General features: G+C 36.6%; 1 protein-coding gene across 2 annotated transcripts in view; it reads right to left on the minus strand.

The window, feature by feature from the left end:
- Positions 1-13,400, minus strand: part of NELL1 (neural EGFL like 1) — a 934,274-nt gene that overhangs the window by 550,572 nt on the left and 370,302 nt on the right. The gene's annotated exons all lie outside the window — the stretch shown is intronic.

Here is a 13,400-nt window from a genome sequence, read left to right on the forward strand (position 1 = left end):
ATTTAACAACCAACAAACACCTCTTTTTATGCCCAGCAAGAAAATCTACCAATACCTGTCCACAATAAAGAAATTAATTAGTCAAAAAGAACTGGGGACACTTCCATTTCCAGCAATAAGGCAGAATACATGTCCTGAAAACTGCATATTACAAAACAGTAATGTTGGATAAAATATAGCAAACCCTTCTTCAGATGACTCTCTGAGCTCGTAAGAATTTAAGAGAAGTTTGCAGGGGTCAAAAAAAGGAGGGAGGGACTGAAAAGAGAGATATAAGTGGTTGCTGCCCAAATAACTGTTAGGAGCTGTTTACCAATCTCTATAACCAGGTTTCAATGACTGGGAAAGCAGAGAAGGATTTAGATTTTCTCAAAATGGAAAATTAAATCCCTAAATAAAGCTGGGGCTCTATGCATATGCAATGTATGCATATAAAAAACTATGCATACATTGGGGAACATGTGGACTAAAAATTTATCTGCCCACCAGAAAAGGGAGATGGATAATGAGGAATATGTCTTCCTTGTATATATAAAAATATCCCCTAGAATTGTATAAGCGCCAGCCTATACTGACAGTTTCAAGGTCAAATTTATTTATTTGTGTAGCGTGAGATAGCCATTTCCAAAAAATTAACATAGAGTGGCCCAAGGTTAGCAGTTCCCAAATGCACTTAGAAGAAGCCAAACAAAGCTCTCTAGACCTGCACTATCCAGTAAGGTGGGTAAATTCACATTTTTAATTAATTAAAATTAAATTAAGTTACAAAATCGGCTTCTCACATTAGCCACATTTCAAGAGCTCAATAATCACGTGTGGCTAGTGGCTACTATTAATGAACCCTGACGATATAAAACATTTTCATCACTGTGGAAATTTCTATTGAACAGTATTGGTCCTTGCAGGTACATCCTTAATCCAGGCTTCACAAGATCCCTATAATAATTGCTGCTGAAAATAAGTTCACAATCCAAAATTACTACTAGATGAATAAGAAAATAAGACACTGTGAGTGAAAGTAAGTAGAACATGAGCAAACAGTGAAATAAGACTAATAATAACATTAGATAATAGTATTATCTAATACATGTCATAAAAATAAACATTTTTCATGTTTTTAAAAATTTAAGATGGACTAAAAATACAACAAAGGAAAAAGATCCTATCAAAGGAAATCAGAAAACAAAATTTTAAACAGAATTTCTAGAAGTGTATGTGTTTGTGTGTGTGAGTGTGTGTGTGTGAGAGAGAGAGAGACAGAGATCACTGAAATTACGAATTCAGTGACTAAAGGAAGAATTCATTAACTGGCAGAGAGATCTAAATAAATTACCAAGAGGAAAATGGAAAGTGTGGAAATCAGGAATGAGAGACTTGAAAGGCAGAATGCAAAAGTCTAATTGGAGTTCCAAGGAAGAGAAAATAGAGAATATGGGAAAGAGATAACACTTGAAGAACACCATGCTGTTTTGGTTACTGTAGCCCTGTAATATACTTTGCAGTCAGTGTGATGCCTCCAGCTTTGTCCTTTTTGCTTAGGATTGCCTTGGCTATTGGGCTCTTTTTTGGTTCCATATAAATTTTAAAATAGTTTTCTCTAGCTGTGTGAAGAATGTCATTGGTAGTTTGATAGGAGTAGCACTGAATCTATAAACTGCTTTGGGCAGTATGACCATTTTAATGATATTAATTCTTCCTATTTATGAGCATGAGATGTTTTTCCATTTGTTTATGTCATCTTTGATTTACTTGAGCAGTGTTTAGTAGTTTCCTTGTAGAGATCTTTCACCTCCCTAGTTAGCTGTATTCCTACATATTTTATTTTTTGTGTGGTAATTGTGAATAAGACTGCATTCCTGATTTGGCTGTCAGCTTGACTGTTGTTGGTGCATAGTAACGTTAATTTTTTTGCACATTTATTTTGTATCCTGAGACTTTGCTGAAGCTGTTTATCAGCTTAAGAAGCTTTTGGGCTGAGACTATGGGGTTTTCTACTTATAAGATCATGTAGTTTGCAAACAAGGATAGTTTGACTTCCTCCCTTCCTATTTGAATGCCCTTTTATATCTTTCTCTTGCCTGATTACTCTGGCCAAGACTTCCAATACTATGTTGAATAGGAGTGGTGAGAGAGGGCATCCCTTGTCTTGTGCCAGTTTTCAAGGCAAATGCTTCCCGCTTTTGCCCATTCAGTATGATGTTCGCTGTGGGTTTGTCATAGATGGCTCTTATCATTTTGAAGTATGTTCCTTCAATACCCAGTTTATAGAGACTTTTTAACATGAATTTTATTGAAAGCTTTTTCTACATCTATTGAGATAATCATGTGGCTTTTGTCTTTGGTTCTGTTTATGTGATGAATCACATTTATTGATTTACATATGTGGAACCAAGCTTGCGTTCTAGGGATAAAGCCTACTTGATCGTGGTGAATAAGCTTTCTGATGTGCTGCTGGATTCATTTGCCAGTTTTATTTATTTATTTTTTTTTTAGGATTTTTGCATTGATGTTCATCAAGGATATTGGCCTGAAGTTTTATTTTTTTGTTGTTGTGTCTCTACTAGGTTTTGGTATTAGGATGATGCTGCCTCATAGCATGTTAGAGAAGAGTCCTTCCTCCTCAATTTTTGGAATAGTTTCAGTGGGAATAGTACCAGCTCTTCTTTGTACATCTAGTAGAATTTAGCTGTGAATCCGTCTGATCCTAGGCTTGTTTCTGGTTGGTAGGCTATTTATTACTGACTCAATTTCAGAGTTCAGTATTAGTCTATTCGGGGATTCAATTTCTTCCTGGTTCAGTCTTGGGAGAGTGTACGTGTCCAGGAATGTATCCAGTTCTTCTAGATTTTCCAATTTATATACATAGACTCCTCTAATCGTTGTTTGTATTTCTGTGGGGTCCGTGGTATTATCTGGATCCCCTCCTTACACCATATATAAAAATTAACTCAAGATTAATTAAAGACTTAAATGTAAAACCCAAATCTATAAAAACCCACAAGGCAATGTAGGCAACACCATTCTGGACATAGGAACGGGCAAAGGTTTCATAATGAAGACACCAAAAGCAACTGCAATAAAAACAAAAATTGACAAATTGAATCTAATAAAACTAAAGCACTCAACATCACTAATCATTAAAGAAATACAAATCAAAACCACAATGAGATACCATCTCATGTCAGTCAAAATGGCTATCATTAAAAAGTCCAAAAAACAACAGATGCTGGTGAGGTTGTGGAGAAAAAGGAACGCTTATACAGGGTTAGTAGAAGTTAAATTAGTTTAACCATTGTGGAAGACAGTATGGTGATTCCTCAAAGACAAAAAACAGAAATATCATTCGACCCAGCAATTCTATTACTGGGTATATACCCAAAGGAATATAAATTGTTCTATATTAAAGACACATGCATGTGTATACTCATTGCAGCACTATTTTCAATAGCAAAAGACATGGAATCAACCAAAATGCCCATCGATGGTAGACTGGATTAAAAAAATATATGGTACATATACACTATGGAATACTACGCAGCCATAAAAAAAGAATGATATCATGTCCTTGGCAAAGACATGGATGCAGCTAGAGGCCATTATCCTTAGCAAAATAATGAAGAAACATAAAATCAAATACCACATATTTTCATTTATAAGTGAGAGCTAAATGATGAGAACAAATGGACACATAGAGGGTAACAACAGACACTAGAACCTACTTGGAGGTGGAGGGTGGGAGGAGGGAAAGGATCAGGAAAAATAACTATTGAGTACTATATATCAAACTTGCACATGTACCCCTAAACTTAAAATAGAAGTTAAATTTAAAAAAATACTTGGAGAATAGCTAAAAATTTTCCAGATTTTACGACAATCACAAATCCTCAAATTCAAGAAATTATTATCAGGCAGAATTAATATAAAGTAACCCACACCTGGATAAATCATAACAAAGCAGCAGATCACCAAAGCAAAAGAGATGATTATCAAGGTAATCAGGGTAAAAGGCATCATCTACAAAGGAATATCAATGTCCACATTAGCAGACTTCACACCAAGAGAGTCAAAAGACCATGGGATTATGCCTGCAATCTAGAATTAAACACTAAGATAAATTATTATTTAAAAATAAAAGTGAAATAGTCATTTTCAAATAAACAAAAAACAAATGTGTTCACCACTAATAGTTCTCACTAAAGAAACTTCTCACAGATGCAACAGTTATATCAAAGGAAAGTAAGCCAGGAAGAAAGACTGAGATTAGGAAAGAATGATGAGCAAAGGCTACGTGGATAAATCACATCAACATGACTGTGCAGTATAATAATATAAATAACAATTGATTTGGGTAGTAACAAAACAAATTAGAACTAAAAATCTGGAAAAAGTACCAAGAAAGACAAAGAGATGTTTGGACTTAAAACATCCTACATCAGCCGGGTGCAGTGGCTCATGCCTGTATCCAAGCACTTTGAGAGGCTGGGGCGGGTGAATCACAAGGTCAGGAGTTCAAGATCAGCCTGGCCAACATGGTGAAACCCTGTCTCTACTAAAAATACAAAAAATTAGCCAGGCTTGGTGCCAGGCACCTATAATCCCAGCTACCTGGGAGGCTGAGGCAAGAGAATCACTTGAACCCGGGAGGTGGAAGTTGCACTGAGCTGAGATGTGCCACTGCACTCCAGCCTGGGCAACAGAGCGAGACTCTGTCTCAAAAAAAAAAAAAACACACAACAAAAATTCTACATAAAGTCTGTAAGGAAAACAAAAATATATTTATATTTTGTTAAGGTAAGTCTGAATGTTAAAACTCGAAGGGTAGCAACCCACAATAAAGAAATAAAGGATACAACTTCAAAGCCAGTGAAGTTATAAAGACATGCTGAGAATGACAAAGACTCCTGGGGGTAGTAGGGGCAATGCATTGGAGCCGAAGTACAATGCCTCAACTAGATTAATAATTAACACATAAAGAGGTATTTCTTAAAATAGATGGTAGCCACACGGATTTTTTTCAATTATATTTATTTTATCATTATTATTATTTTGATATGGAGTCTCACTCTGTCACCCAGGCTGGAGTGCAGAAGCACAATCTCAGCTCACGCAACCTCCGCCTCCCAGGTTCGAGCGATTCTCCCACCTCAGCGTCCCAAGTAGCTGGAACTACAGGCATGCAACACAATGCTCAGCTAATTTTTGTATTTTTAGTAGAGACGGGGGTTTCTTCATGTTGTTCAGGCTGATCTCAAACTCCTGACCTGAGGTGATCCGCCCGCCTCACCCTCCCAAAGCACTGGGATTACAGGCGTGAGCCACCACGACCCGCCGAATTTTATTTTTTGTATCTTACCATGTGTTTAAAATAATAAATTAAAACAAAAAGTAATATGCCCCACTTGAAAAAAAAATTTGCTATACTAAGAAATATTAAGAAAAATCTTAAAAGAGTAAAGTGTCTTAAAGTTTACAAAGTGCTATTATTTTCACTGCCTCACAACTGGAAAAAGAAAGACAGACAAGTTCCATATTCTTCCTTTTGCAAATGAGGAAGGGAAAACAGGCAGAGGGGTGAACCACCTTCCTTAATATCACACAACTAAGAAGTATCAGAATGTGTTCTCAATCTGTCTTCTAAACTGATACAATTTCTTACAGCGCACAATGCTGCTACCTTGCATCTGTCAACAAATCCAAAGAATAAATTACAGAATTAGCAAGTCTCATAGAAATGGCATTATACCTGAAAAGAATTCTGAGCATTAACATAAGAATTACTCAAAGGGAACAGTCAGGGATTTAAACAAGATTTATATACAAGGATGTTCACTGAAGCATTATTTATAAGAATGGAAACTGAAAATAATCTAAATATCTAACAGTAGGGAAGTGCACAGAACGGTCTATCTGTACAGTGCAGTGTTACCTAGTCATTATAATTAATTTTCTAAAAGAATATGAAATAGCTGAGAAGTATGCTAATGATAGACTATTAAGAAAGTATATTATATTGAAAGTATAATACCCATTTTATTCAAATATAGATAGTAATGTAAAAATTAAGAAAAGCCATGCACAATGGCACAGTCTCAGCTACTTGGGAGGCTGGGGCTGGAAAATTGCCTGAGCCTAGGAGTTAGAATCCAGCCTGGGCAACACAGCAGAACCCTGTTCCTAAACCAGAAATAAAACCTTTTTTTAAAATTAAGAATGATAGTAGAATACATGCATAGTAAAACCCTAGAAGGAAATATGCCAAATATCAATAGTAATTATAGCTACGATGGAAGAGTTCAAATTATTTCTGATTTTTGTCTTTATTCTCTAAATGAACACATTGCCACTGCAATCTAAACAAAAGAAAATTAACAAATAAGTTTTAGAACATCTTTTTTGCTAAATATCTCCCTCCCCTACAAGGTTAAATAAGTAAAAAAACAAAACATACTAGAAGAAAATAACATAAGAAAATAAATCAAAGATGAAAATAAAACATCTCTGAAATTGAATTATATGAGGCCATGGGCTAGTTAGTTCTCATTGTCACTGGGTCCTAATCAAATAAGTTAACTGGCCTCCAATACGTAACTGAAAACCAAATACAAGACTCCAGTTACCCAAGTTTCTGGTTTAACAGCATTAGCTGAATATCAAAAAGGCTGCCCAAGGAAGGTACCTCAGCCAAGACATTTCATGTATAACTGTTGTCTGTACGACTAAAAGGTCAAATGGTTCTGAAAAAGTGCAAACTAGCCATACGGAGATATATCATATCTTCTCAATGTGACAAGGCTTTAACCTGAACCAGGAAGAATTAGGGACCCTTCCTGGCCATCTACAGTTCCTAAATCCGACATGCAAGGGCAGTAACAATTTTCTTATACAAGATACCTGTTTCACCAAGTCTTTTCTGCTGACCCCTAAAGAAATATCTAATGTAATTTTAAAGTTCAATTCACAAGCTAACATCCAATACTACAGGCTGTCACTTTCCCAAACTTGTGCGGATCTATCATCTAATATATGGTGATGAGCTTCCAATCACTTCATTTACTTCTGTACTGGCAATCTCTCAAGTACCCATTCAGCAGGTCACTCTAGAGGTCTTGCTGAGGATGGAGAAATTTTAAGATCTTCAATCTTGTTTTCAGGTATAATGCGCCTGCCATCAAAATAAAAGTGGTTAATGGTTTTTCCATTTCTTTTCCGTTAGAGAAATAGATGAATGGAGAGAGGATTGAAAGAGAATTGAAGAGGATTGAAAGCTGGACGCTAGTACAGTAGGTGGTTCTTGCCTTTATTTGAATCAAATGTTCCTCCATGCCCTTTATTCAACCCCTCTCCTGTTCTCTTCTTCTCCTGCTTCTACTTGGGACTATGAACCCAAATCCAAGACTTATGGCAGCAAATTGGTCAAGGAAAAAATGTTTGGAAAATCAGATTAATCTAGTTGAAGTCAGTAAAACGGAGTTTTCAGAGACAACCCTAGCACGTCAGGCATTTGCACAGGGATTCACACCTCAATTACGTTTTCATAGTGCCTTTGGGTGATCACAGTGATGGTGATGGTGGTGGTGGTGATGATAACAGGATTGTGAGGGAGAGGAGGAGATGTTGAGGAAGAAATTATGAGTTGGAAGACTCAGCAAACATAAACCTATGACACGACAAAACAAGTGTGTTACACAGACACCAAATTGACGAAAGATAAAAATCAAAGAAAGACAGTATAGACGTTGTAATGTGAAGTTTAAATTAACTTCATAAATTGAACTTTATGATAGGAAATCTAAGCTTGTTAAAGTGAACTAAATATGGCCTAAGAAGAACTCCATACTTCTGTATTTGAGTCCTTGGGTCATTTGTTGAAGACAAAACCCCTTTCTCTTCCCCCTTTAATGAATACGGTTAAAGTATAGCAGAACAAGCACATCCTTGCCACCCAAACAAGATGTTTACAAAGAAGCAAAAAGTTTTATGATTCACTTAATTCCTGTATTTCCAAATACAAACAAAATCTGTGTACTTCTCTGCTTGGTTTCAGAAACATTAAAGTCAACACTTACAAATCTACAATACAGAAAACCGGAAAGGAGCATTAACTGGCTCAGGTGATTCCAATTTAACTTATGTTGTAACAGCTTAGGCAGGGAATCTGTTTCTATTAAATTCCAGAAACCACCAGAAGGAAAGAGCAGAGTTAGGAGTTATAAACTTTTAAGGGCAATATACAAATAAAATAATAATAACTTGAGAACTTTTTAAATTAAGAGAAATAAAAACTGCCCAGCTAATTTGCTTTTAAAATAAATCATTAGAGACACACAATTCCTCAATAAACACTGCAAACAGCACAAAATAAACCTTATCTCTTACTTTGGCGAAAGGGAGAAATAAGAAAAGGGAAAGAAAAAAGTAGAGAAATATAAATCAAAGAAGAAAGGTAACATAAAAAAGAAAGAGGTAGAGAGAGCATGGATACAACTGATAGGGGAAAATGGGAGAGAAGTGCAGCAAAAGAGAATAAAATCAGACTGGGACAGTTGCAGTAGATTCTTGGGGAAATATATTAATTAAACTGCTCTGGCAATCCTAGCTTTTCATTTCATTAGTGGGCATTACCTGTTATCACTGCGCTTTGAAATGCTAATTTAGGTCTTCGGCATGGAGTCACTGATTTAAAGCCCCTGTTTTGGAAATGTTTTCTTAGCTCTGAATGGGTCAGATTTTCTCTGGCCAAAGTGCATTAAGCCTGCAAGAGGTAATTATTCTCTTCACACCCAGCCCAGAGATGGCTTAAAGCAGAGGTTCTCAATCCTGGCTGCATGTTAGAATCACCGGGAGAGCATTAAAATAAAATACTGATGTGCTAGTTTCTCTTGACTAATTAAATTAAAACATCCAAGGAACAGCGCCAAACAAGGACATCTTATGTGCTAGGTGACACTCTTACATCCCTTCAGAAATACAGAATGGCTTCTAGGGTGTGGGTACACAAGATTTTTACATGGTTACATTTTGTTTTTACTCTATTTTCAGCTTGTTCAGGGAACAAAGTTTCTGAGAACTGAGTATGGAGACATATTCTTGCTGCAGACTTGAATACACCTAACTTTTTGTAAAATGTGTGCATGAGTTAGACTCCAGAAAAAAACACACACTGCAGCAGCAGCAATTCAGCATTGCATGAAGCACAGCTCAGCTTCACTCTCTTCTCCACTGCCAGGCCCACCCAGCAATACAACTCCTTCTAGTGCTTTTTAACTGAACATTTTTGTTCAACAATGAACTGTTCTAGATTGTTAAGGTTTCAGGGAAACTAAACTGCATTTTGCTAAAAATGAAAACAGGAAAAAAAAAGTCCTTCAGGAACTGTAAACAGTCAGAAATTATTTTTAAAACGGCCCTTCCCCGCTGGTATTATTTGAAGAATCCCAGAACCTAAAAGGTGGTTATTGCTGAGATCTGCCAACTCTGAGAGAGCCAAAGCATTATTTGTATATAATCCCATCAACATCCTTGACAGTTACCTGCAGTGGAGGAAAAACAAGTATGAAGATCAGTGTCAACTATAGCCTAATGTGAAGATTCACAAAGAGGATCTCTAGGAACGGACTTCATGTAATTATGGATTTGTTTATTCTGGCAGCTTGGAATCTTGTTTCATTTACCTTTGTTAATAATCACTAGCGTATCACTAGCTGATAATAAAAAACATCCAGGAGTATAAAACCTAGATAGAAAACCAGAAATAGAGATGAAACAACTAAACTAGAAACTAAACTAAACTAGGCTTTTCTCAGATTACCCACAGGAACTTCCTTTTTGATGATCTAAGTAGAGGTGCCCTGTGAGACAGACTGGCATTCTGTCTCATGGCAGAGTTATTGCCTTGCCAGAACTAGGACAAAGTGTTTAGCACTTTTCATATAAATTGCATTTGAAATGAATTTTTGTCCTAAACCTTCCATTATCTACTTCCTTTAATGCTCAGTGAGAGGAAAATAAATGCTAGCATTGATTCTACCCCTTCTCCCAAAGAACTCTTGTTAATCCCTCCCAGGATGCTGGGAAATGCCATGTCATAGCCCACAGGAAGCAAAAGCCCAAGAAGGCTAAAATTGCCTGTATTTCTAAGAGGGGCTGGGGTGGAAAATCTGGGCTGGACACAAAAGCCAGCAGAATGTAATTGTTTGTAAGGTTATGCAGACTATGTCATACTTAGCTGTGTGCCCTTGAGCAAAATATTTAATCTCTCAAGCTCATGTTTCTCATCTATAAAGGATGTTCAGTAAGATTATTTAACTCAAAGGATCACGGTGAATATTTTACAATTTAATAATGAATGTAGACTGCTCAACCCGATGCCTTACACAAAGTAAATACACAATTTATTCATTCATTCAACAAACATTGAATGAGTGCATAGAATGTTCCAGGTAATGTTCTGTAGTGACTGGGACAACCAACACAACAGGCAAAAATCCCTGCTTTCATACTACTTGCCATCTATTGTTCACAAACCGGATAGTATTTTAGATAGTGATGATTGCTGTGGAGACTATATGAGAGAAGGGGGATGGGGAATGGGAATCATATGCTATTTAAACAGAGTAGCCAGCAAAGACCATACTGATTCAGTGAAACGTGAGTAAAAAACTGAAGAGGTGAGGGAATGAGCCATGCAGAGTAATTGCAAAGGCCCAAATGGAGAAGCTTGTCTGCTGTGTTGGCAGGTCAGCACGGAGGGCAGCATGGAGGCCAAGAATGGGGAGAATCAGGAGGAGACAGGATCAGGGAGGTAAGGGCATAGCTCACTAAGTAGGGCTTCCAAGCTTTGCTTTTACACTGAGTGAACTGGGAAGCAGCTGAAAAGGTCTAGGAAGAGGAATGACATGGTATGATTTACAGTTTAACAGGATCATATTAGGAGTGGTTTGCGAAAGACATTGGGTGGAAACAGAGAGAAGAGTTAAGAGACTAATGCAATAATAGAGGTGAATAGTTTATGGTGGCTTAAACAAGATGATGACAATAAAAACGGGAAGATGTGACCAGATAGAGTCTAAATGTATTTTGAAGGGATTCAACAGGATTTACTAATGAATTGAAATTGCAATGAAAGAAACAGAAATTAAGAATGACTCCAGAGGTTTTAGCCTAAGCAACTGGAATAATTGCCTTTAATTGATGGGAAAGACTAAAGAAGATACAGGTTTGGGGAGGGCAAGTTGTTGGGGAATAACTGGAGCTCATTTGGGACATGTTAAATTTTGCATTCGTTTTCAACATCAAGTGGAGATATAAAGCAATCAGTAAAATATTAACCTAGGCTGAAATCAGATGTAAACATGGGCATCACTTCTACATAGATGCTATCTAAAACCACAGAACAAGATCAGATCACTAAGGGAGTGAGTATAAACAGAAAGAAAAGTCCATGAAGAGAATCCTGGGACACTTTACTGTTTAGAACTCAGGAAAGTGAGGAGAAACCAGCAAAGAGAGAATTAGAGGAAATCCAGGGGATATATACATAATGTAAACTTCCTATACATTAAATTTGTTCACCTAATTATGCAGGTAGCCATGCATCTATTCATCTAGCATAGCAAAACAAGTTAAGAAAATGAGCTCTAGAATGAGATTAACCTAAATTCAAATCCAGACTCCCTTACTCACCAGCTCTGAGACCCTGGGAAGTTACTTAACCTTGCTGTCCCTGCTTTCTTGAACTATGAGATAAGGAGAATAGCACCAACTTTACAGAATTGTGAGAATTAAGCGAAGCTTTGTGTCTAAAGCATAGGGCTTGGAATACCAAAAGCTCAAAAAAGAATGGCTATGGTTTCTATAATTATTATTCATCAAGTACTTTTTGAGCACCTATAATGGATGCACAAATAACCATGTCAGGTACAGGGAAGCGGATTCTACCTCAGAAGGATAACAATCTAACCAACAATAAAAGATACATAAAAATTTCAAAAAACATTATACAGACCATGGCCCCCAAGACAAGCTCTTTGAGGACAGTGACATTTTCTGTATGGTTTATACAATATCCTTAGCGAGTGGGACATGGCACAGAGCTGGCTCACAAGTGTTTCATGAATGAATGAATGAGATTGAGATGAAAAAACACTTTCAGTTTGTAGCAGAAAGAGATTACTGGGGAGTTGAAACAGACAGAGGACATTTCGTTCATGAGACAGGAAGAAAAGTTTTAGGTGATTCTTTTTCATGCAATGAACCACAATGTACATAAATAGAAAAGGTGGAAGAATACTCTGAATTATAAGAAACTATAGCCTTGGAAATTATTGAATAAACCCTGGAAACTAAATAGATAGAAGGAAGATCATTTTTGCTGCTGTGTCTTGTTTTAGAGAAGTTTATTTTGTTTCATGTTTTTCACTGATAGAATGCAAGCCTTTTCATGAGAGATAACACAAATAAAAGCTAAATGTCATTCAGCTCTTACTATGCCAGGCATTCTTGTAAGCAATTTATATCCAGTTACTCCTCAAAATAATCCTATAAGATAGATATTACTCCCGCTTGATAGATGAAGTTTGAACAATGCAATTTTAACTAACACTTCTGAGTGGTAGAATTGGAACTGATACATATGTGAGACCATAACTATTTCAGTACTTCCTATGGGGACCATATGAGTCCAGGAGCCAAAATACTGACAGATTTTCAAAGACTCTTTTGGGTAAACAAAGCCATAAAACAGAATGTAGTCAAATTAATGATAAAAATGATAGTCAAGATCACTCCTCTGGCTTACTTGATTTTAAGTAAATCAGTGTAGAAGGTATTTTCTAAGTTGGTTTGGTAGTTCAGATATTTGCGAATGAAGTAAATAAATGAATGAAACCAGTGCATTCCTAAAATTTCCTCAATTTCTGAATGACCTGGTGTTTCCACATTCTGGAACATCAAAACTTATCTAGGTTTTCTTTTCTTCTCCATAAAGAATAGGAATTGTCATTACCTTTGAGAAGTAAATAGCTATGTTTTTTGTAACAAGGCTTTTGTAAGAAGCTTTCTTACAAAAGGAAGGATTTTGGAAGGATTTCTAAGAAACATTTGCATCTGTTTTGGTAGAATAGTTTCTATGCTACACTGCGTTGCCTTAGAGCAATGCTTAGTGATTATTAATATATGTAAAAAACGAAAAAATAAAATATGGTACACTAAAACACATTGACTCAAATGAGCCAAAAGACATATGCATTTGTTTTCCCCAAAATGAAAGACCAGGACAACGACACCACACCAGGCACCTGTGCACATGCAGGTGGGGGCTGGAGCCAATAGATGTCATACATTGTCTTTATGAGCATGTTCCACACTACATTACTCCACAAGCCAAGCAGGGTTGCACACTG

This window comes from Hylobates moloch, unplaced genomic scaffold (assembly GCF_009828535.3).
Source record: "Hylobates moloch isolate HMO894 unplaced genomic scaffold, HMol_V3 SCAFFOLD_11, whole genome shotgun sequence".
NCBI classification, from domain to species: domain Eukaryota; kingdom Metazoa; phylum Chordata; class Mammalia; order Primates; family Hylobatidae; genus Hylobates; species Hylobates moloch.